This window comes from Notechis scutatus, chromosome Z, assembly GCF_049901735.1.
Source record: "Notechis scutatus isolate UNSWTSFEM ecotype Mainland chromosome Z, rNotScu1.2, whole genome shotgun sequence".
NCBI lineage: Eukaryota > Metazoa > Chordata > Lepidosauria > Squamata > Elapidae > Notechis > Notechis scutatus.
This window is the reverse complement of record NC_142025.1, coordinates 85147318-85172372: the sequence shown is the minus strand read 5'-3', so window position 1 is coordinate 85172372 and position 25055 is coordinate 85147318. Positions and strand designations below refer to the sequence as shown.

The following is a 25055-nucleotide window of genomic DNA, read 5'->3' as shown; positions in this document are numbered from 1 at the left end:
TCAGATCCTAATTTGAAGGTTTCTGTCTTCCTTCTACATGTCCCTCTTTCACAGCAGTACACACAAACAGACAAGTAGAATCCAAAGTCTATTTTCTCCTTAAATTTTGGCATTATTGCATCTTTCTTATAAATGGACGTATTTCAGACCGTATTTCGCTATATATATTTGGTATTAAATACCAAATTCTATAATGGCAAACGAACGTGTGAGCAACATACATATTTAAATATTGCATAACCCCACTTGCTATTAAAAGTAATCTTTTCTCTTTCCTTATGGAAATTCGATTTTCTATAGCTCTTCTTTCAAAATCGCACAAACCCAAATCTTGAGAGATAGGGGCGTGCCGCGAACAGGGCAAACGTGTGAAACAAGCAGAGCGAACTCTAGAAGCGCCCCCTGTTGTTCACGGGTAGAAGGTGGGGGGTGGAAATATCGGTGCTAGCCCAACGCACCACCTGTGTGCGGGCGACAGCTCCCCCGCCTTCTTATGAAAGAGGGCGAGAGAGAGAGAGAGTGAAGCACGCCACCCTTCGTAGGACATACAGTCTGACTTGGCAAACGCGTGGCGCGTGCGCAACCGTGCCTGCGCGCGCAGATCTAAAGAACCGCGAGGCGGTGCCACCCCCCCCCCATCACTCCGTTCATTGGGGAGCCGCGCGGGCAAGCGGGTGGCGTGCGGCGCGCGCTCGCCCTTTGCTTCTCTCGTTCCTCCCGCTGTGTTGGTTGTTTGTGTGGAGCAGAGCGGCTCAATGACTGAAGGCGAGGGGGGAGCTCCTCGCCGCCATCACCGCCGCCGTCCCATCAGCAGAGCCCCGCAGTTGGCTTGCATCTGAGGAAGACGTAGTGAGCCGCTCCTTATCGAGATGTGGTGAGGCAGTTAGGAAAGACCCTCCCCCCCACACCTCTGCTTCGCAACCCCTCCCCCAAACTTCGGGACAGAGGACGGGAAGAAGGAGAATTCGAAGTTGCCGCGCCCCGAAAGGGTGCTTGGACAGAGCCCGACGCCGGAGTAGGTGAGTAAGGAGGAAATCAACAATTTGAGATTCATTTCGGCTGACGCCCTGCCTCAATAGGAAGGAAGGAAGGAAAGAAGGAAGGAAGGAAATTGAACGCTGGATGGGTGTGCCATACTGACTGACCTATGGAGGCTGAGGGGAAAAGGATTCTGTCATCGTCCTTGATTCTTCTTCTCCCCTCTCCCACCATTTCCATATCGTTGTATATTGATGTGGAAGGAAGAAACAACATTCCAGGATATGTATAAAGAACTTATATGTATTTTTGTGAGCTTATAGCATATGCATACATACAGTATATTGAATCAATACTAGTCTGCTACATAAAACTATTCCTAGAATAGAACACACAAATCTTCAAAAGATTGCTTCTTTATGAAGCTGATCCATATTCTTATTATAAAGTGATTTGAATTATTCAAACATTCTAATTCGGTATTATAAAGTGATATTATAAAGTATTAGGTTATTGGAATGAAAAACTAATGCATTAATGGGAATAGTGATATTGCTGTGCCTTGGGAAACATATTTTAAAAACAAATACCATAGGTTTTTAGGAATACTGCCCTTCTAACCTGTTCCAATACTAATTTGTCATTGCTGAAGGCATAGCAAAACTTATAGAAGAAAAGAAACTCAGTGCTATGTTAGTATGTTGTCACTTCACTGGAAGTCTGATATTATAAGAGACACAGAGTGAATCTTTTGGTGGTGACTTACTGGGTGGGGATGTGGGTTTCATTTATAAAACTGTTAGGACAGGAAATGGTAATCAGTAGTTTATTGCTATCAATGCCAGAAAATTGGATAAAACAGTAATGTGTGAGAAAACATTCTAATTCGGTATTCATATATAAGAGATGAAGCATATCAGCCAGAATGAGGGGTTGCAATGTATTACCAGTACAGTAGATTATCATAGGCACATTTTGCTGTAAGTATAACATTTTATAGATTAAGATATCGATGTCAACTATGTATGGAGAATACAGGAGATTTTCAAATAAAGAACATGAAATGTATTGGAATGCAAAGGACCATCTGAGCTATATAGATATGACTTCATTGAAATTTTGAAACTGCCCGTGGACCATTTTAAACTTGTTGATATTAGGCATTTTATACTGTAATTTACAATAAGTATCTTAAAAGTAAAATTAAAACATTAAAAATGTAATTAGTCAGCAATTTAAGCTAGTTTAGAAATTTATGTTTTAAGGCCTTTTAAAAGCCTGGACAGTATCAGTTCATCAGAATAACAGAGTTATTTTGGGATCTCTGGGGCTACAAAGAAGGTTTAATTACTTGTCATCATCTAATGAGCCAGTGGAAACTATAGGTAGAAGCCTTCAGGTCACCTCAATGAACCATGGAAGGAGTCGGATTAAAAGGACAAAGTATTATCTGAGGTAATATTGAACTTAACTGTATGCAGCAATATATGTTTAGCAATAATTTTGCAGTTAATGTAAATACTTTTATCATAGATATTGTATAATTGTCTTTTTCAGTACCATTGTTATTTGGAGGTAGTTCTATATAGTACACATTTAAAAAGTGCAAAACATTTAAAAATTATGTTTTACACAAAGTATGTTAATGGAAACAAAACATTCCAATTCAAAAGGCTTACGTAGATGTGTTTTCTGAACGGCTTATGCAAGTGCCATCTGTGCATGCGTATATAAAGACAACTAGGGTAGTCTTTGACATACAGTAGCTGTGCAAGCCTTTCAAAGTATGTGCCTAAAACAAAGCATTAAAACAGTGATTAACTTGTGCTAACACAGTTTGCAAAATGTATTTATTTTGTATATAGCTCAAGAGCATTTATAATTGTGTAGTGTGGATTTTACCAACATAATTTTTCCAAAAATGATGCAGTTGATGTAGCAAAGTGATTGTAGATGTTCCTATTCCTCACTGAGAAATTGGAAACAAATCTGGATCCAGGAGCTCCTCCAAATTATGATCTAATCCAGAAAAAGGAGATCTACTTTGATTTAGATATTTTATCTAGATTTACTGTTATTAACTCTCATTTCATAAACATTACATATTTAGGTGTCTATTGAGAAGAAATTTTACTAAAATTGTATGGAGAAATAGATTTGAGTGGTAGCACCTTATTCTTGAAATTACTCATGTGGTCATCCATTGGTTTATAGCAGGGGTGGGCAAACTTTTTGGCTCGGGGGGCCGCATTCACTTTTAAAATTTGACAGACGGGCCGGGTCAGCACAAGATTTTTTGGGAATCGCCCCCCCTTCCCCCCTTCTTCTCCTCCTTCTCCTCCCCTTGGAGGCCCCCTGAGTCAGGAGTTGCTACTGCCGGCACGGCTCCACGCGGCTCCAGTCCCACGTTGCCTCGGGAAGGGAAAGGCAAAAAGGAAGAGCCGCGGCGGTGCTTTGCAACGGCAGCAGCGGCACCAGAGGTTCAGGCTCAGCGGCTCCCAAGGTAGCGGGACTGGAGCCGCGCGGAGCTGCGCCGGCGGTAGCAACTCCTGACAGCCCCAGCCGGACACCTGAGCAGAGCCGGGCAGAACTGCCTGTTGCTGCTGTGGGCGCTGCTGCGGGCGTCTGGCTGCCCAAGTAAAGAACCGCACCAGCTCAGGGCAACTGTGAGGAGCAAGAGGGGAGAGGCAGAGAAGGAGGCAGAGAAGGAGGAGAGCACCTGGCCAGTTGGGGAGGCTTCTTGTGCTGCGAAAGAGGCGGCTAATGATCTCGGCTCCACTCTGCTTCTCCAACATCCGGCGCCGCCCTGTTCTGTGCGCCGGCTGCTCGGACTTCCTGGGCCTGACACAGAACAGGGCGGCGCCGGATGTTGGAGAAGCAGAGCGGAGCCGGAGATCATTAGCCGCCTCTTCGCAGCACAAGAAGAACAGGGTGGTGCCGGACCATTGGAGAAGCGGAGCAAAGCCGGAGATTAGTAGCTGCCTCTTTCGGCGCAGAAAGCTTCCCCCAACCAGCCGGCTGGTCTCCTCCTTCTCTGCCTGTTTGTTCTGTATGGCCGAGGAGGAGGAGACCAGCTGAGAAGCACGCTGCCAGGCGGGGCCACGCGGCGCAGGGCAACACGCCACCGCCCAGCCCTGGCGAGGAAAGCAGTGGCCGTTCCCGGGCGGTGGCCTTGGCCCCGCTACCAGGAAGCGGCTGCCCAGCTCCGTGTTGTGTGTGCAATTTTTGGCGCGCGGGGTCTCTTTGGCGGCCCCAATTTTTTTTTCAGAGGGGAATTTTTTTTTTTCAGAGGCGGGCCGTATTAAAATGACCAACGGGCCGGATGTGTCCCGCGGGCCGTAGTTTGCCCACCCCTGGTTTATAGTGAAGGATCATCTCTATATTAATGATACCAAGTTGCATTGCTATACCCTGAGCTGAGCGGGAGGTTGTGTGGCATTGTTAATCTGGTAACTCTGAAAAATTAGACGAAATGAAACACCACAATGAAAGTTATGGATTTACCAGAACTCATCTGGCTCTATGTTACTTCCATCTGTAGCTCTAAAGAAGCACATGTAAATTCATGGTTCTTCCTGGACTTACAGTTACCACAGAAACAGCAGGTGGAAGCCATGGCTAGGAGACTCATTACTTAGTTCAGGGCTATCAAACTCCCAGCCTGTGGGCTGGATGCATCATGCACTGGCCACACCCATGTCCATTTAGCAAAGAGGAAAAAAGTCCCATATGTAATGTGACACAGCTGTTACGACGGTGAATCTGACACCCTGGCGTAGTTTGGTGCACCAATTTTGAACTGCTTTGGAATGCAATTTGGATAATTGCATTTAAAGTTACAGTTTGCTAATAACTTTTGGAATCATTTGTCTTAAGTTATGTTTAAGATACAGGTAGCCTTCTCTTAACCAACTGCCCTGTAGAGTGACTGTTCAAGGTTATGTCAGCATGCTGAAAAAGTAACTGCAACCAGTCTTTGCATTTATTGCAACATATCGGCAGTCATGTGATTGAGATTCAGCTACTTTACAATTGTTGCAGCATAGTCACATTTGCATGCTTCACGGCCAGCTTCTATCAGTGGAGAAGCTTGCAGTAACATTGCGATTCATGGTCATGTGATATCTTGCTTATCAACCAAGATGGAAATTAGGTCATAAATCTGTCATGGATACATGATATTTTGCTTAATAACTCCATTGCTTGGTGACTGAATTGCGGTCTTAATTGTGAAGGTCCTGGACATTAAGTGAGGTTTTCCTGAATTTAGGTTTGAATGTAGCCCTGGTATCTCAAGCTATGCAAGTTTCTTAAAGAATTTACATAGGAAGAAGACTTTTTTCAACCCTGCTGTGGGATTGCAATTATATTTGAAAACGGATATTTTTTAAATTGTTTTGAAGCAAAATATTCATAATTGATGCAATTGATCAGGCAATATCAGAACTATAATTTAGTAAAATGTGCTGATTCAGATGATATTGCTTTTCTAGCAATATAAATAATTGGGAATGAGACTATTGTTTCTGGACTATTCTGATATATTTGCTGAAATATGTGTCGGTTTTGAGTCTACTGATGACTTAATCAGAAATAATCAATTTGAGGTTATTGACAGTTATTCTCTTTGTAAAACAGTTATTCTCTTTATTAAAAAAAGAAAGAATCCCAAGGAAGAATAAACATAAATATACAGACACAAATGTAAGTCAATTACATTCGCCAATTCCAGCTGAAATTGATTTTGAAAATTTCTTCCCCACCACAAATATGTGGAAGTAATACACATATATGAAAAAATGTGTAACAGAGAGTCATATTCCATAATGGGCAAGACAAGAAAAGTAAACACCTATAAATGTATTTAATTGAATTAGCAGGACTCTTTTCAGTCTGGGTTTAAGCTAGGCTACAACAAAGAGACCTTAAAAATATTATGTGGCATGGGACAAGTTACCTATGCAGTTGTCTTTGTCTCATTCATTGTTCCATCCCACCTGGTCAGGCAGGGAAGGTACATTGCAGACCCCGATGGTTAAAGAATTGTGATTTGCAGAGTCCAGGAAGAGAGCCACCTTTGCAGTTGTCCCTGCCCTCTGGAACATTCCCACTCTCCTCAAGGTGTAAGGCAAGGCAAGTTCTTGCTCGATTAGTCCTTTGAAATATCTGAAGACCAGGCTCTGCAGACATCTTGGGGCTCATACAAAAGTACACAGTCTGTTTAGCGCTTTGAAGGCCTTCCCAGCTCTTAAATATAATTATATTTAGCTTTTATGTTTTAGATTTTATTTGTACACTGACCAGAATCACTCTGTGAGGTTTTCTAAATTTGACATAAATATATAAAATTGATTGCCCTTGAAAGGCTTGGAACAGAGGTGATGCATCTGTCCTGGATCTCTTGATGGCTCTTGATATCAAGCCTGGTATCTTTCTGGTCTAGCTTTGGGTCTTAGGAGGCATGATTTTACAGTGATTCATCTCCTTACAGTATCTCTTCCAATCGGTGTTGTAGGGGGAAGGCCCAACCTTAGGTTTCTACACTGTGGAGTGCCTCAAAGGTTTGATCCCTCACCTCTCCTTTTTTAAATGAAGCTTATAACCAAACAAGGTTATTTGTAGGCAAGGGGTGCAATATCACTATGTTTATAATAATTCAATTTTATTTCATCACCACTAGCTGATAAAGGTGCTAGAGGTAATGCTGTTTAGATGCTGTCCCACTGCCTGGAGGCTGTAAGGGTCTGGATAGGGAGGTGCCAGCTTAGAGCTATCCCTAGTGAGGAGGAATGGCTCTGGGTTTTTACCCACTCAGGCAAAATGTATTTGTTTCTTGATGGGATTGCACTTCCTTCTACAAAGCTGGTGTAAAATTTGAAGTCCTCCTGGACTTGTAATTCTTGTTTAAGGAGCAGGTGGCAGCTATAGTCAGGAGAGTCTGTACAGATCATCTTCTATGCCAATTGCACTCATTCTGGGCATGGAGATTCGATATTGGGCTGCCTGTAAAGACTTTACAGAAATTCGAAGTGATATAGAATGCAGCAGTGCATGCTGTGTTGAATATCTCCTGTTTTATACATGTTATCCCACTCTTGCATGAGTTGCATTGTCTTTCTGAGCGCAATTAAAATGCTGGTTATCATCTTTAAAGCTTTACATTGGCATAGTTATATGTGGGAGTTCTTCTCCCTGAGAGTATCTGTCCATCCTACCAAGTTGGATAGAGTAGCTCCAGGTCTTTTCCTTTAAATACTGCCATCTAATGGACTTAGATAATATGCCATTTCTGTGGTGGTCCCAACCTTGTAGGAGAGTTTTCTCTTGGCAATGACAGGTCCTCACACGTTTACCTTCCAGAAAGTCATAAAAAGCTGATTCTCCCTCAAGCACTGAGGTAGAATGCAGTAGAAGCCAGGAGTCAGGGATGTCAAATTCGATTTCATTGAGGGCCGCATCAGGTTGTGTTTGATCTTGGGGAGGCCAGGATAGGCGTGGCCAGCATCATGTCACTTGTGTCAGGAGGCACCTGTGGTGGCCCTTCCAGCTTTCTTCCAGCAAAAACAGGATCCCAAGCTCCATTTTTGTTATAGGACAGCCTCCTATAACCCTCTGCCAGCAAAAACTGAGCTTTGGGAGGGCTGCAGGCGGAGAGGCAATGCAGGCCTGTCCTTCACTATTTCCAAGGTGGCCTCGCAGACCATATTTAAGCACCCCGTGAGCTGGATCTAGCCCCCAAGCCTTGAGTTTGTCACCCCTGTTAAAAATGATTCTCTGGAGTTCCTTAGGAGCTTGACTGAAGTACTGGGTTTTAGATTTTTTAAAATAATTTTCATTGTATGTAGTTTTATTATTGTTGTCAGCTGCCCAGAGTTGTATTCTAACATGGGTACCATACATACACATACATATATATGGTACTATTTACAGTTAATTACCTATACATTATCCCCATTTATAAAATAAATAGATCATCTGCTTATATTAATTATTGTGTTTCTCACATATAACACTGCCCCCCTGCCCCTGGTCACAGAAATAAACTCACCTTTCAGCCAAAATAAAAGAAAAAGACCACCTAGGATGAAAGATTTATAGTTGAAATGGGGAAGAAGAAAAAGGGAAAGGAGAAATCAAACTAGAGGTGAGTAAAGAAAGAAGACTAGGAAGGAAAGAGGGAAAAGTCCTGTTCACAATTTTTAGTTTAATACATATATACAGGCCTACATGAAGGTTGAAAAAGGCTGCATCAGTTAGTTGCAACTAGGCATAGTAAGAAAAATCCATTTGTTGAGTATGTTCCAGGAGAAGTACAGCAAACAGTATATCAAATATAAGTAAACTCAAATATAATTACACAAGGAAGAAACCACAGATAACATGAGTAAAGGAGTAAAAGAATTAATAAAGGAAAAAAATGAATGTAGCTTTAAAATAATAAAGTCAGGAACATTTACCAATTCAAAACATCTATCGACAATTGCATCCTGGATTATGGTTTGAAAAAGGGTGGTTTGCTGGTAAATAAAGCTGGTATCAATTTCTATTCTGTAGTTACACCTCAGGAGGAGTGAACCAATTTACCAACTCCTTTTGGGGAAAGTAAGAAATAATCTAAGACAATTCAGTTATCTAGGCTAGGTGGAGTTTAAGGTATAGAAGTTAAATATATATATATGTGTGTGTTCTGTCCCATCCCAGGCCACAAAGTGAGAGACTAGAATGCCACAGTAAACCAGCTGGAAAAACACCGGGACTGAAGAGCCAAATTCACTCTGGCAGTAAATTGTCGTTGGCAGCTCTCCCAAGAAACTGTCAGCCAGACCAGGTAGCAAAAACACCTCTGAAGTTTATTTCATTCTCTCATTAGCAGCTCTCCCAGAATAATATATTCACAAGATGACCAGACAATAGGATCACGAGATAACAGACTTAGCAGAATGACTCTTACAGTAACAACAGTTTGACAAGCTGGAAAACACATGGACTGAAGAGCCAAATTCACTCCGACAGTAAATTATCGTTAGCAGTTCTCCCAGAAACTGTCGGCCAGACCAGATAGCAAAATACCTTTGAAGTTATCTTCTACACCAGCAATAACGTCTCTTCCAAAAACTCACAGTTTAACAGAATGTTAAGACGACAAGTATGACGGTCATAACAGATTCACAGTGAGAACAGTTTGTAACCAATTAAACAGTTTGTAACAGTTTCACCCGGACAAAGCTTGTGGGCTGACACACTTCCTTTTATGTCCTGGGGGTGTGTCCGCTTCCCCAGTAAACCCTGATTGAAACCTCCCCACAACTCCGGTTAGTTTTACTAATTAATCCTGAAGGTCCGGGAGCAAGACAAGAACTCTGAGATTTAAAGCAAACAGTTTCAAAAACTCCCGTAGTCACAACATGTCCTGAGGATGAGTTAGCTTCCTGAATAAAACCTGATTGAAACATCCCACAGCTCTGGTAAAGTTTTCTTAATTAATCCTGAAGGTCCGGGAGCAAGATAAGAACTCTGAGATTTACAGCAACCAGTTTCAAAAACTCCCGTAGTCACAACACTATCCCCCACCGCAGGGCCCCTCCCCGAGTCATACAATCCAGAAGCGGTGATAGTGTCATTAATTAGTCCTTAGCTCAACATCCATCATAGCAGTGTGGATTAATGGCATAAATAATGAAAGAAATCAAGATGATTCTGCTAGTTCTAATTGACTTTTCTTTCCTGGAATATCTGTATTTGATAAAATCAATATCAGTTTAGAGAATCTCCCATATTCTCAGTGGTTTAACCTTACGCTAATGTCATTCAGACATCTCTCTCCATATTTTCTTTCCTGCCTTACAAAGTCTTGGAAATTCCGACTTCTAGATTCCCAATTAAGATACTGATTTACAGATATCAGAGAAATCTACAAGGTGACTTAACATTTAAATGTAAATGCATATTTAAAAGATTCAAGTACTTTTGAGAAAGGCTTTCATACTGATTGAGGTTCATATTAAACATTTTGCAAAGGCAAGTCTATGGATCTGCCCCTGATAATAGAGAAGCGGATGTGAATATACAACAGCCTATTTCCTATGTATTGCACCATGGACATCAACCTATAGCACAGCAACATGACCCTTTGGCCTAATAACACAGGTTTGCAATTAGCTCCAGACACCCAGAAGCTGATTCAGTTAACCAATATGATTTGATTTAGCGGATCTCTCCAATCACCATGATAAACTTCAAGCGAATAGCACAAGCCCCAAACAAAGCACATCTTATCCCAACCACTGCTCTGCCTCCTTTACTGTTCACATCAACGAAACCCCAAGTTATTTGCAAGATTACACCAATGTCTTCTTCTACAGCAAAATTGTATATGTGGCTTTCAGACATTGTCAGATTTACATCGACTGTAGCTTTTCTTGTGCAGTATATCCCATGCCTTCAGGTTTATACATAAGTGTTCCCAAAGTCTCCTAGAAAAATGTGCACCCAATATATAAACTGTTTCTTTCAAATATCTGGCTTGTTCCTTAAATGGACTCTGGAAATATTATACAAACTAGGTTGGTACGTTGTGTCTTGCTTTTTAAGTAATCCTGGATCTCCTTAAGGAGCAATAGATATTTCTTTGCACTTAGGGCTGCCCCATTCTTGGCATACTGCTAGACCCAAAGTTTCTACACCCCACTTAGAATCAGAAACTTGGTGCAATTCAAATCTCAGAGGTCACAAAAGAGAAGTTGGGCTGAAAAAATCAGTTATTTTCTCTTCCTCTACTTCCATATATTCCAAAAAGCAGAACTACATGTTATTAGGGTTTTTTCAAGATAGGATCAATGTCGAGACGTGTGATTCTGTTTCAAAACACCCAGGACTTGACGAGCTTTGTCTTGCATGATCAGCTGATCTTTGAAACCACCACAAGCCTCGTGCAACGCCCAGCTCCTCGTCCAATACCTCCACCCTCTCCTTGCACATTCTTGCGCCAACAACCGAGGCGGAGTGTTCTCAACTCCTTCGGCTCCTCGTGGTTCTCCAGCAGCACCCATCGTAGCGCCTGTGGCTTCTTCAGCAGGGAGAAAACCTCCTGAACCCCCACAATATACAAGCCTTCCTGAAATCTCCTCGCACATTCTTGCGCCAACAACCGAGGGTGGAGTGTTCTCAACTCCTTCGGCTCCTCGTGGTTCTTCAGCAGCACCCATCGTAGCGCCCGTGGCTTCTTCAGCAGGAGAAAACCTCCTGAACCCCCACAATATACAAGCCTTCCTGAAATCTCCTCGCACATTCTTGCGCCAACAACTGAGGCGGAGTGTTCCCAACTCCTACGGCTCCTCGTGGTTCCGGCAGCACCCGTGCGCCAACAACTGAGGGCGGAGTGTTCCCAACTCCTACGGCTCCTCGTGGTTCCGGCAGCACCCGTGCGCCAACAACTGAGGGCGAGATGTTCCCAACTCCTACGGCTCCTCGATCCCGGCCAAGACACTGTGGAAGACTTGAGGAAGATTTGAGGCGTTAGTTGCACTAGAGGCTGTGGCCACGAGCAGAAGGGCTGTTCCGGAACCGGCGCTAGATCTTACGCCGTTGCAGCCAGGCATCGATGTGTAAATATTGCTGCACAAGCGCATCCAGGATTAGAGGCCGCTCCACATGCACCAGTCGAACCCGAATTGCCTCTGACAAACTCTCCTGGAAGGTGTCCATGTGGGCTGCCTCATTCAAAAAACAGAGTCCATGTGGGCTGCCTCATTCAAAAAACAGAGTCCATGTGGGCTGCCTCATTCAAAAACAGAGTCCATGTGGGCTGCCTCATTCAAAAACAGAGTCCATATGAGCTGCCTCATTCAAAACAGAGTCCTCAAACATGAAATGCAGATGATGCCAAAAGCCCTGGTAATCAGAAGTAAATGACTGTCTCTTGCTGCAAAACCTCATTCTCTGTAACAGCTGCTGAATCTGTTGCTGCTGCTGCTCCAGTTATTTTTGTTCCATCTTGGTCAGAAGATGGAATTTGGGGTCCGGGTCAAAAATGTTCTGTCCCATCCCAGGCCACAAAGTGAGAGACTAGAATGCCACAGTAAACCAGCTGGAAAAACACCGGGACTGAAGAGCCAAATTCACTCTGGCAGTAAATTGTCGTTGGCAGCTCTCCCAAGAAACTGTCAGCCAGACCAGGTAGCAAAAACACCTCTGAAGTTTATTTCATTCTCTCATTAGCAGCTCTCCCAGAATAATATATTCACAAGATGACCAGACAATAGGATCACGAGATAACAGACTTAGCAGAATGACTCTTACAGTAACAACAGTTTGACAAGCTGGAAAACACATGGACTGAAGAGCCAAATTCACTCCGACAGTAAATTATCGTTAGCAGTTCTCCCAGAAACTGTCGGCCAGACCAGATAGCAAAAATACCTTTGAAGTTATCTTCTACACCAGCAATAACGTCTCTTCCAAAAACTCACAGTTTAACAGAATGTTAAGACGACAAGTATGACGGTCATAACAGATTCACAGTGAGAACAGTTTGTAACCAATTAAACAGTTTGTAACAGTTTGACCCGGACAAAGCTTGTGGGCTGACACACTTCCTTTTATGTCCTGGGGGTGTGTCCGCTTCCCCAGTAAACCCTGATTGAAACCTCCCCACAACTCCGGTTAGTTTTACTAATTAATCCTGAAGGTCCGGGAGCAAGACAAGAACTCTGAGATTTAAAGCAAACAGTTTCAAAAACTCCCGTAGTCACAACATGTCCTGAGGATGAGTTAGCTTCCTGAATAAAACCTGATTGAAACATCCCACAGCTCTGGTAAAGTTTTCTTAATTAATCCTGAAGGTCCGGGAGCAAGATAAGAACTCTGAGATTTACAGCAACCAGTTTCAAAAACTCCCGTAGTCACAACACTATCCCCCCACCGCAGGGCCCCTCCCCGAGTCATACAATCCAGAAGCGGTGATAGTGTCATTAATTAGTCCTTAGCTCAACATCCATCATAGCAGTGTGGATTAATGGCATAAATAATGAAAGAAATCAAGATGATTCTGCTAGTTCTAATTGACTTTTCTTTCCTGGAATATCTGTATTTGATAAAATCAATATCAGTTTAGAGAATCTCCCATATTCTCAGTGGTTTAACCTTACGCTAATGTCATTCAGACATCTCTCTCCATATTTTCTTTCCTGCCTTACAAAGTCTTGGAAATTCCGACTTCTAGATTCCCAATTAAGATACTGATTTACAGATATCAGAGAAATCTACAAGGTGACTTAACATTTAAATGTAAATGCATATTTAAAAGATTCAAGTACTTTTGAGAAAGGCTTTCATACTGATTGAGGTTCATATTAAACATTTTGCAAAGGCAAGTCTATGGATCTGCCCCTGATAATAGAGAAGCGGATGTGAATATACAACAGCCTATTTCCCTATGTATTGTACCATGGACATCAACCTATAGCACAGCAACATGACCCTTTGGCCTAATAACACAGGTTTGCAATTAGCTCCAGACACCCAGAAGCTGATTCAGTTAACCAGTATGATTTGATTTAGCAGGATCTCTCCAATCACCATGATAAACTTCAAACGAATAGCACAAGCCCCCAAACAAAGCACATCTTATCCCAACCACTGCTCTGCCTCCTTTACTGTTCACATCAACGAAACCCCAAGTTATTTGCAAGATTACACCAATGTCTTCTTCTACAGCAAAATTGTATATGTGGCTTTCAGACATTGTCAGATTTACATCGACTGTAGCTTTTCTTGTGCAGTATATCCCATGCCTTCAGGTTTATACATAAGTGTTCCCAAAGTCTCCTAGAAAAATGTGCACCCAATATATAAACTGTTTCTTTCAAATATCTGGCTTGTTCCTTAAATGGACTCTGGAAATATTATACAAACTAGGTTGGTACGTTGTGTCTTGCTTTTTAAGTAATCCTGGATCTCCTTAAGGAGCAATAGATATTTCTTTGCACTTAGGGCTGCCCCATTCTTGGCATACTGCTAGACCCAAAGTTTCTACACCCCACTTAGAATCAGAAACTTGGTACAGTTCAAATCTCAGAGGTCACAAAAGAGAAGTTGGGCTGAAAAAATCAGTTATTTTCTCTTCCTCTACTTCCATATATTCCAAAAAGCAGAACTACATGTTATTAGGGTTTTTTCAAGATAGGATCAATGTCCGAGACGTGTGATTCTGTTTCAAAACACCCAGGACTTGACGAGCTTTGTCTTGCATGATCAGCTGATCTTTGAAACCACCACAAGCCTCGTGCAACGCCCGCAGCTCCTCGTCCAATACCTCCACCCTCTCCTTGCACATTCTTGCGCCAACAACCGAGGGCGGAGTGTTCTCAACTCCTTCGGCTCCTCGTGGTTCTCCAGCAGCACCCATCGTAGCGCCTGTGGCTTCTTCAGCAGGGAGAAAACCTCCTGAACCCCCACAATATACAAGCCTTCCTGAAATCTCCTCGCACATTCTTGCGCCAACAACCGAGGGTGGAGTGTTCTCAACTCCTTCGGCTCCTCGTGGTTCTTCAGCAGCACCCATCGTAGCGCCCGTGGCTTCTTCAGCAGGGAGAAAACCTCCTGAACCCCCACAATATACAAGCCTTCCTGAAATCTCCTCGCACATTCTTGCGCCAACAACTGAGGGCGGAGTGTTCCCAACTCCTACGGCTCCTCGTGGTTCCGGCAGCACCCGTGCGCCAACAACTGAGGGCGGAGTGTTCCCAACTCCTACGGCTCCTCGTGGTTCCGGCAGCACCCGTGCGCCAACAACTGAGGGCGGAGTGTTCCCAACTCCTACGGCTCCTCGATCCCGGCCAAGACACTGTGGAAGACTTGAGGAAGATTTGAGGCGTTAGTTGCACTAGAGGCTGTGGCCACGAGCAGAAGGGCTGTTCCGGAACCGAGCGCTAGATCTTACGCCGTTGCAGCCAGGCATCGATGTGTAAATATTGCTGCACAAGCGCATCCAGGATTAGAGGCCGCTCCACATGCACCAGTCGAACCCGAATTGCCTCTGACAAACTCTCCTGGAAGGTGTCCATGTGGGCTGCCTCATTCAAAACAGAGTCCATGTGGGCTGCCTCATTCAAAAACAGAGTCCATGTGGGCTGCCTCATTCAAAAACAGAGTCCATGTGGGCTGCCTCATTCAAAAACAGAGTCCATGTGGGCTGCCTCATTCAAAAACAGAGTCCATATGAGCTGCCTCATTCAAAACAGAGTCCTCAAACATGAAATGCAGATGATGCCAAAAGCCCTGGTAATCAGAAGTAAATGACTGTCTCTTGCTGCAAAACCTCATTCTCTGTAACAGCTGCTGAATCTGTTGCTGCTGCTGCTCCAGTTATTTTTGTTCCATCTTGGTCAGAAGATGGAATTTGGGGTCCGGTCAAAAATGTTCTGTCCCATCCCAGGCCACAAAGTGAGAGACTAGAATGCCACAGTAAACCAGCTGGAAAAACACCGGGACTGAAGAGCCAAATTCACTCTGGCAGTAAATTGTCGTTGGCAGCTCTCCCAAGAAACTGTCAGCCAGACCAGGTAGCAAAAACACCTCTGAAGTTTATTTCATTCTCTCATTAGCAGCTCTCCCAGAATAATATATTCACAAGATGACCAGACAATAGGATCACGAGATAACAGACTTAGCAGAATGACTCTTACAGTAACAACAGTTTGACAAGCTGGAAAACACATGGACTGAAGAGCCAAATTCACTCCGACAGTAAATTATCGTTAGCAGTTCTCCCAGAAACTGTCGGCCAGACCAGATAGCAAAATACCTTTGAAGTTATCTTCTACACCAGCAATAACGTCTCTTCCAAAAACTCACAGTTTAACAGAATGTTAAGGCGACAAGTATGACGGTCATAACAGATTCACAGTGAGAACAGTTTGTAACCAATTAAACAGTTTGTAACAGTTTGACCCGGACAAAGCTTGTGGGCTGACACACTTCCTTTTATGTCCTGGGGGTGTGTCCGCTTCCCCAGTAAACCCTGATTGAAACCTCCCCACAACTCCGGTTAGTTTTACTAATTAATCCTGAAGGTCCGGGAGCAAGACAAGAACTCTGAGATTTAAAGCAAACAGTTTCAAAAACTCCCGTAGTCACAACATGTCCTGAGGATGAGTTAGCTTCCTGAATAAAACCTGATTGAAACATCCCACAGCTCTGGTAAAGTTTTCTTAATTAATCCTGAAGGTCCGGGAGCAAGATAAGAACTCTGAGATTTACAGCAACCAGTTTCAAAAACTCCCGTAGTCACAACACTATCCCCCACCGCAGGGCCCCTCCCCCGAGTCATACAATCCAGAAGCGGTGATAGTGTCATTAATTAGTCCTTAGCTCAACATCCATCATAGCAGTGTGGATTAATGGCATAAATAATGAAAGAAATCAAGATGATTCTGCTAGTTCTAATTGACTTTTCTTTCCTGGAATATCTGTATTTGATAAAATCAATATCAGTTTAGAGAATCTCCCATATTCTCAGTGGTTTAACCTTACGCTAATGTCATTCAGACATCTCTCTCCATATTTTCTTTCCTGCCTTACAAAGTCTTGGAAATTCCGACTTCTAGATTCCCAATTAAGATACTGATTTACAGATATCAGAGAAATCTACAAGGTGACTTAACATTTAAATGTAAATGCATATTTAAAAGATTCAAGTACTTTTGAGAAAGGCTTTCATACTGATTGAGGTTCATATTAAACATTTTGCAAAGGCAAGTCTATGGATCTGCCCCTGATAATAGAGAAGCGGATGTGAATATACAACAGCCTATTTCCCTATGTATTGCACCATGGACATCAACCTATAGCACAGCAACATGACCCTTTGGCCTAATAACACAGGTTTGCAATTAGCTCCAGACACCCAGAAGCTGATTCAGTTAACCAATATGATTTGATTTAGCAGGATCTCTCCAATCACCATGATAAACTTCAAACGAATAGCACAAGCCCCCAAACAAAGCACATCTTATCCCAACCACTGCTCTGCCTCCTTTACTGTTCACATCAACGAAACCCCAAGTTATTTGCAAGATTACACCAATGTCTTCTTCTACAGCAAAATTGTATATGTGGCTTTCAGACATTGTCAGATTTACATCGACTGTAGCTTTTCTTGTGCAGTATATCCCATGCCTTCAGGTTTATACATAAGTGTTCCCAAAGTCTCCTAGAAAAATGTGCACCCAATATATAAACTGTTTCTTTCAAATATCTGGCTTGTTCCTTAAATGGACTCTGGAAATATTATACAAACTAGGTTGGTACGTTGTGTCTTGCTTTTTAAGTAATCCTGGATCTCCTTAAGGAGCAATAGATATTTCTTTGCACTTAGGGCTGCCCCATTCTTGGCATACTGCTAGACCCAAAGTTTCTACACCCCACTTAGAATCAGAAACTTGGTGCAATTCAAATCTCAGAGGTCACAAAAGAGAAGTTGGGCTGAAAAAATCAGTTATTTTCTCTTCCTCTACTTCCATATATTCCAAAAAGCAGAACTACATGTTATTAGGGTTTTTCAAGATAGGATCAATGTCCGAGACGTGTGATTCTGTTTCAAAACACCCAGGACTTGACGAGCTTTGTCTTGCATGATCAGCTGATCTTTGAAACCACCACAAGCCTCGTGCAACGCCCGCAGCTCCTCGTCCAATACCTCCACCCTCTCCTTGCACATTCTTGCGCCAACAACCGAGGCGGAGTGTTCTCAACTCCTTCGGCTCCTCGTGGTTCTCCAGCAGCACCCATCGTGGCGCCTGTGGCTTCTTCAGCAGGAGAAAACCTCCTGAACCCCACAATATACAAGCCTTCCTGAAATCTCCTCGCACATTCTTGCGCCAACAACCGAGGTGGAGTGTTCTCAACTCCTTCGGCTCCTCGTGGTTCTTCAGCAGCACCCATCGTAGCGCCCGTGGCTTCTTCAGCAGGGAGAAAACCTCCTGAACCCCCACAATATACAAGCCTTCCTGAAATCTCCTCGCACATTCTTGCGCCCAACAACTGAGGGCGGAGTGTTCCCAACTCCTACGGCTCCTCGTGGTTCCGGCAGCACCCGTGCGCCAACAACTGAGGGCGGAGTGTTCCCAACTCCTACGGCTCCTCGTGGTTCCGGCAGCACCCGTGCGCCAACAACTGAGGGCGGAGTGTTCCCAACTCCTACGGCTCCTCGATCCCGGCCAAGACACTGTGGAAGACTTGAGGAAGATTTGAGGCGTTAGTTGCACTAGAGGCTGTGGCCACGAGCAGAAGGGCTGTTCCGGAACCGAGCGCTAGATCTTACGCCGTTGCAGCCAGGCATCGATGTGTAAATATTGCTGCACAAGCGCATCCAGGATTAGAGGCCGCTCCACATGCACCAGTCGAACCCGAATTGCCTCTGACAAACTCTCCTGGAAGGTGTCCATGTGGGCTGCCTCATTCAAAAAACAGAGTCCATGTGGGCTGCCTCATTCAAAAAACAGAGTCCATGTGGGCTGCCTCATTCAAAAACAGAGTCCATGTGGGCTGCCTCATTCAAAAACAGAGTCCATATGAGCTGCCTCATTCAAAACAGAGTCCTCAAACATGAAATGCAGATGATGCCAAAAGCCCTGGTAATCAGAAGTAAATGACTGTCTCTTGCTGCAAAACCTCATTCTCTGTAACAGCTGCTGAATCTGTTGCTGCTGCTGCTCCAGTTATTTTTGTTCCATCTTGGTCAGAAGATGGAATTTGGGGTCCGGGTCAAAAATGTTCTGTCCCATCCCAGGCCACAAAGTGAGAGACTAGAATGCCACAGTAAACCAGCTGGAAAAACACCGGGACTGAAGAGCCAAATTCACTCTGGCAGTAAATTGTCGTTGGCAGCTCTCCCAAGAAACTGTCAGCCAGACCAGGTAGCAAAAACACCTCTGAAGTTTATTTCATTCTCTCATTAGCAGCTCTCCCAGAATAATATATTCACAAGATGACCAGACAATAGGATCACGAGATAACAGACTTAGCAGAATGACTCTTACAGTAACAACAGTTTGACAAGCTGGAAAACACATGGACTGAAGAGCCAAATTCACTCCGACAGTAAATTATCGTTAGCAGTTCTCCCAGAAACTGTCGGCCAGACCAGATAGCAAAATACCTTTGAAGTTATCTTCTACACCAGCAATAACGTCTCTTCCAAAAACTCACAGTTTAACAGAATGTTAAGGCGACAAGTATGACGGTCATAACAGATTCACAGTGAGAACAGTTTGTAACCAATTAAACAGTTTGTAACAGTTTCACCCGGACAAAGCTTGTGGGCTGACACACTTCCTTTTATGTCCTGGGGGTGTGTCCGCTTCCCCAGTAAACCCTGATTGAAACCTCCCCACAACTCCGGTTAGTTTTACTAATTAATCCTGAAGGTCCGGGAGCAAGACAAGAACTCTGAGATTTAAAGCAAACAGTTTCAAAACTCCCGTAGTCACAACATGTCCTGAGGATGAGTTAGCTTCCTGAATAAAACCTGATTGAAACATCCCACAGCTCTGGTAAAGTTTTCTTAATTAATCCTGAAGGTCCGGGAGCAAGATAAGAACTCTGAGATTTACAGCAACCAGTTTCAAAAACTCCCGTAGTCACAACACTATCCCCCACCGCAGGGGCCCCTCCCCGAGTCATACAATCCAGAAGCGGTGATAGTGTCATTAATTAGTCCTTAGCTCAACATCCATCATAGCAGTGTGGATTAATGGCATAAATAATGAAAGAAATCAAGATGATTCTGCTAGTTCTAATTGACTTTTCTTTCCTGGAATATCTGTATTTGATAAAATCAATATCAGTTTAGAGAATCTCCCATATTCTCAGTGGTTTAACCTTACGCTAATGTCATTCAGACATCTCTCTCCATATTTTCTTTCCTGCCTTACAAAGTCTTGGAAATTCCAACTTCTAGATTCCCAATTAAGATACTGATTTACAGATATCAGAGAAATCTACAAGGTGACTTAACATTTAAATGTAAATGCATATTTAAAAGATTCAAGTACTTTTGAGAAAGGCTTTCATACTGATTGAGGTTCATATTAAACATTTTGCAAAGGCAAGTCTATGGATCTGCCCCTGATAATAGAGAAGCGGATGTGAATATACAACAGCCTATTTCCCTATGTATTGCACCATGGACATCAACCTATAGCACAGCAACATGACCCTTTGGCCTAATAACACAGGTTTGCAATTAGCTCCAGACACCCAGAAGCTGATTCAGTTAACCAGTATGATTTGATTTAGCAGGATCTCTCCAATCACCATGATAAACTTCAAATGAATAGCACAAGCCCCCAAACAAAGCACATCTTATCCCAACCACTGCTCTGCCTCCTTTACTGTTCACATCAACGAAACCCCAAGTTATTTGCAAGATTACACCAATGTCTTCTTCTACAGCAAAATTGTATATGTGGCTTTCAGACATTGTCAGATTTACATCGACTGTAGCTTTTCTTGTGCAGTATATCCCATGCCTTCAGGTTTATACATAAGTGTTCCCAAAGTCTCCTAGAAAAATGTGCACCCAATATATAAACTGTTTCTTTCAAATATCTGGCTTGTTCCTTAAATGGACTCTGGAAATATTATACAAACTAGGTTGGTACGTTGTGTCTTGCTTTTTAAGTAATCCTGGATCTCCTTAAGGAGCAATAGATATTTCTTTGCACTTAGGGCTGCCCCATTCTTGGCATACTGCTAGACCCAAAGTTTCTACACCCCACTTAGAATCAGAAACTTGGCACAGTTCAAATCTCAGAGGTCACAAAAGAGAAGTTGGGCTGAAAAAATCAGTTATTTTCTCTTCCTCTACTTCCATATATTCCAAAAAGCAGAACTACATGTTATTAGGGTTTTTTCAAGATAGGATCAATGTCCGAGACGTGTGATTCTGTTTCAAAACACCCAGGACTTGACGAGCTTTGTCTTGCATGATCAGCTGATCTTTGAAACCACCACAAGCCTCGTGCAACGCCCGCAGCTCCTCGTCAATACCTCCACCCTCTCCTTGCACATTCTTGCGCCAACAACCGAGGGCGGAGTGTTCTCAACTCTTCGGCTCCTCGTGGTTCTCCAGCAGCACCCATCGTAGCGCCTGTGGCTTCTTCAGCAGGGAGAAAACCTCCTGAACCCCCACAATATACAAGCCTTCCTGAAATCTCCTCGCACATTCTTGCGCCAACAACCGAGGGTGGAGTGTTCTCAACTCCTTCGGCTCCTCGTGGTTCTTCAGCAGCACCCATCGTAGCGCCCGTGGCTTCTTCAGCAGGGAGAAAACCTCCTGAACCCCCACAATATACAAGCCTTCCTGAAATCTCCTCGCACATTCTTGCGCCAACAACTGAGGCGGAGTGTTCCCAACTCCTACGGCTCCTCGTGGTTCCGGCAGCACCCGTGCGCCAACAACTGAGGCGGAGTGTTCCCAACTCCTCGGCTCCTCGTGGTTCCGGCAGCACCCGTGCGCCAACAACTGAGGGCGGAGTGTTCCCAACTCCTACGGCTCCTCGATCCCGGCCAAGACACTGTGGAAGACTTGAGGAAGATTTGAGGCGTTAGTTGCACTAGAGGCTGTGGCCACGAGCAGAAGGGCTGTTCCGGAACCGGCGCTAGATCTTACGCCCGTTGCAGCCAGGCATCGATGTGTAAATATTGCTGCACAAGCGCATCCAGGATTAGAGGCCGCTCCACATGCACCAGTCGAACCCGAATTGCCTCTGACAAACTCTCCTGGAAGGTGTCCATGTGGGCTGCCTCATTCAAAAAACAGAGTCCATGTGGGCTGCCTCATTCAAAAAACAGAGTCCATGTGGGCTGCCTCATTCAAAAACAGAGTCCATGTGGGCTGCCTCATTCAAAAACAGAGTCCATATGAGCTGCCTCATTCAAAACAGAGTCCTCAAACATGAAATGCAGATGATGCCAAAAGCCCTGGTAATCAAGTAAATGATTGTCTCTTGCTGCAAAACCTCATTCTCTGTAACAGCTGCTGAATCTGTTGCTGCTGCTGCTCCAGTTATTTTTGTTCCATCTTGGTCAGAAGATGGAATTTGGGGATCGGGTCAAAAATGTTCTGTCCCATCCCAGGCCACAAAGTGAGAGACTAGAATGCCACAGTAAACCAGCTGGAAAAACACCGGGACTGAAGAGCCAAATTCACTCTGGCAGTAAATTGTCGTTGGCAGCTCTCCCAAGAAACTGTCAGCCAGACCAGGTAGCAAAAACACCTCTGAAGTTTATTTCATTCTCTCATTAGCAGCTCTCCCAGAATAATATATTCACAAGATGACCAGACAATAGGATCACGAGATAACAGACTTAGCAGAATGACTCTTACAGTAACAACAGTTTGACAAGCTGGAAAACACATGGACTGAAGAGCCAAATTCACTCCGACAGTAAATTATCGTTAGCAGTTCTCCCAGAAACTGTCGGCCAGACCAGATAGCAAAATACCTTTGAAGTTATCTTCTACACCAGCAATAACGTCTCTTCCAAAAACTCACAGTTTAACAGAATGTTAAGACGACAAGTATGACGGTCATAACAGATTCACAGTGAGAACAGTTTGTAACCAATTAAACAGTTTGTAACAGTTTCACCCGGACAAAGCTTGTGGGCTGACACACTTCCTTTTTATGTCCTGGGGGTGTGTCCGCTTCCCCAGTAAACCCTGATTGAAACCTCCCCACAACTCCGGTTAGTTTTACTAATTAATCCTGAAGGTCCGGGAGCAAGACAAGAACTCTGAGATTTAAAGCAAACAGTTTCAAAAACTCCCGTAGTCACAACATGTCCTGAGGATGAGTTAGCTTCCTGAATAAAACCTGATTGAAACATCCCACAGCTCTGGTAAAGTTTTCTTAATTAATCCTGAAGGTCCGGGAGCAAGATAAGAACTCTGAGATTTACAGCAACCAGTTTCAAAAACTCCCGTAGTCACAACACTATCCCCACCGCAGGGCCCCTCCCCGAGTCATACAATCCAGAAGCGGTGATAGTGTCATTAATTAGTCCTTAGCTCAACATCCATCATAGCAGTGTGGATTAATGGCATAAATAATGAAAGAAATCAAGATGATTCTGCTAGTTCTAATTGACTTTTCTTTCCTGGAATATCTGTATTTGATAAAATCAATATCAGTTTAGAGAATCTCCCATATTCTCAGTGGTTTAACCTTACGCTAATGTCATTCAGACATCTCTCTCCATATTTTCTTTCCTGCCTTACAAAGTCTTGGAAATTCGACTTCTAGATTCCCAATTAAGATACTGATTTACAGATATCAGAGAAATCTACAAGGTGACTTAACATTTAAATGTAAATGCATATTTAAAAGATTCAAGTACTTTTGAGAAAGGCTTTCATACTGATAGAGGTTCATATTAAACATTTTGCAAAGGCAAGTCTATGGATCTGCCCCTGATAATAGAGAAGCGGATGTGAATATACAACAGCCTATTTCCCTATGTATTGCACCATGGACATCAACCTATAGCACAGCAACATGACCCTTTGGCCTAATAACACAGGTTTGCAATTAGCTCCAGACACCCAGAAGCTGATTCAGTTAACCAGTATGATTTGATTTAGCAGGATCTCTCCAATCACCATGATAAACTTCAAATGAATAGCACAAGCCCCCAAACAGCACATCTTATCCCAACCACTGCTCTGCCTCCTTTACTGTTCACATCAACGAAACCCCAAGTTATTTGCAAGATTACACCAATGTCTTCTTCTACAGCAAAATTGTATATGTGGCTTTCAGACATTGTCAGATTTACATCGACTGTAGCTTTTCTTGTGCAGTATATCCCATGCCTTCAGGTTTATACATAAGTGTTCCCAAAGTCTCCTAGAAAAATGTGCACCCAATATATAAACTGTTTCTTTCAAATATCTGGCTTGTTCCTTAAATGGACTCTGGAAATATTATACAAACTAGGTTGGTGCACGTTGTGTCTTGCATTTTAAGTAATCCTGGATCTCCTTAAGGAGCAATAGATATTTCTTTGCACTTAGGGCTGCCCCATTCTTGGCATACTGCTAGACCCAAAGTTTCTACACCCCACTTAGAATCAGAAACTTGGTACAGTTCAAATCTCAGAGGTCACAAAAAGAGAAGTTGGGCTGAAAAAATCAGTTATTTTCTCTTCCTCTACTTCCATATATTCCAAAAAGCAGAACTACATGTTATTAGGGTTTTTCAAGATAGGATCAATGTCCGAGACGTGTGATTCTGTTTCAAAACACCCAGGACTTGACGAGCTTTGTCTTGCATGATCAGCTGATCTTTGAAACCACCACAAGCCTCGTGCACGCCCCGCAGCTCCTCGTCCAATACCTCCACCCTCTCCTTGCACATTCTTGCGCCAACAACCCAGGGCGGAGTGTTCTCAACTCCTTCGGCTCCTCGTGGTTCTCCAGCAGCACCCATCATAGCGCCTGTGGCTTCTTCAGCAGGGGAAAACCTCCTGAACCCCACAATATACAAGCCTTCCTGAAATCTCCTCGCACATTCTTGCGCCAACAACCGAGGTGGAGTGTTCTCAACTCCTTCGGCTCCTCGTGGTTCTTCAGCAGCACCCATCGTTGCGCCCGTGGCTTCTTCAGCAGGGAAAACCTCCTGAACCCCACAATATACAAGCCTTCCTGAAATCTCCTCGCACATTCTTGCGCCAACAACTGAGGCGGAGTGTTCCCAACTCCTACGGCTCCTCGTGGTTCCGGCAGCACCCGTGCGCCAACAACTGAGGCGGAGTGTTCCCAACTCCTACGGCTCCTCGTGGTTCCGGCAGCACCCGTGCGCCAACAACTGAGGGCGGAGTGTTCCCAACTCCTACGGCTCCTCGATCCCGGCCAAGACACTGTGGAAGACTTGAGGAAGATTTGAGGCGTTAGTTGCACTAGAGGCTGTGGCCACGAGCAGAAGGGCTGTTCCGGAACCGAGCGCTAGATCTTACGCCGTTGCAGCCAGGCATCGATGTGTAAATATTGCTGCACAAGCGCATCCAGGATTAGA

General features: G+C 43.7%; 1 protein-coding gene across 6 annotated transcripts in view; it reads left to right on the top strand.

Annotated features, from left to right (window-relative positions):
* The first annotated feature begins 599 nt into the window (after nt 1–599).
* The window catches only part of TANC2 (tetratricopeptide repeat, ankyrin repeat and coiled-coil containing 2), a 370844-nt gene continuing 346388 nt past the window's right edge, over nt 600–25055 (top strand). For all 6 annotated transcript variants that reach the window (XM_087947472.1, XM_087947477.1, XM_087947475.1 and 3 more), the window contains exon 1: nt 600–1019. The gene's annotated coding sequence lies outside the window, so the exon portion shown is untranslated. The remainder of the gene's footprint in view (nt 1020–25055) is intronic.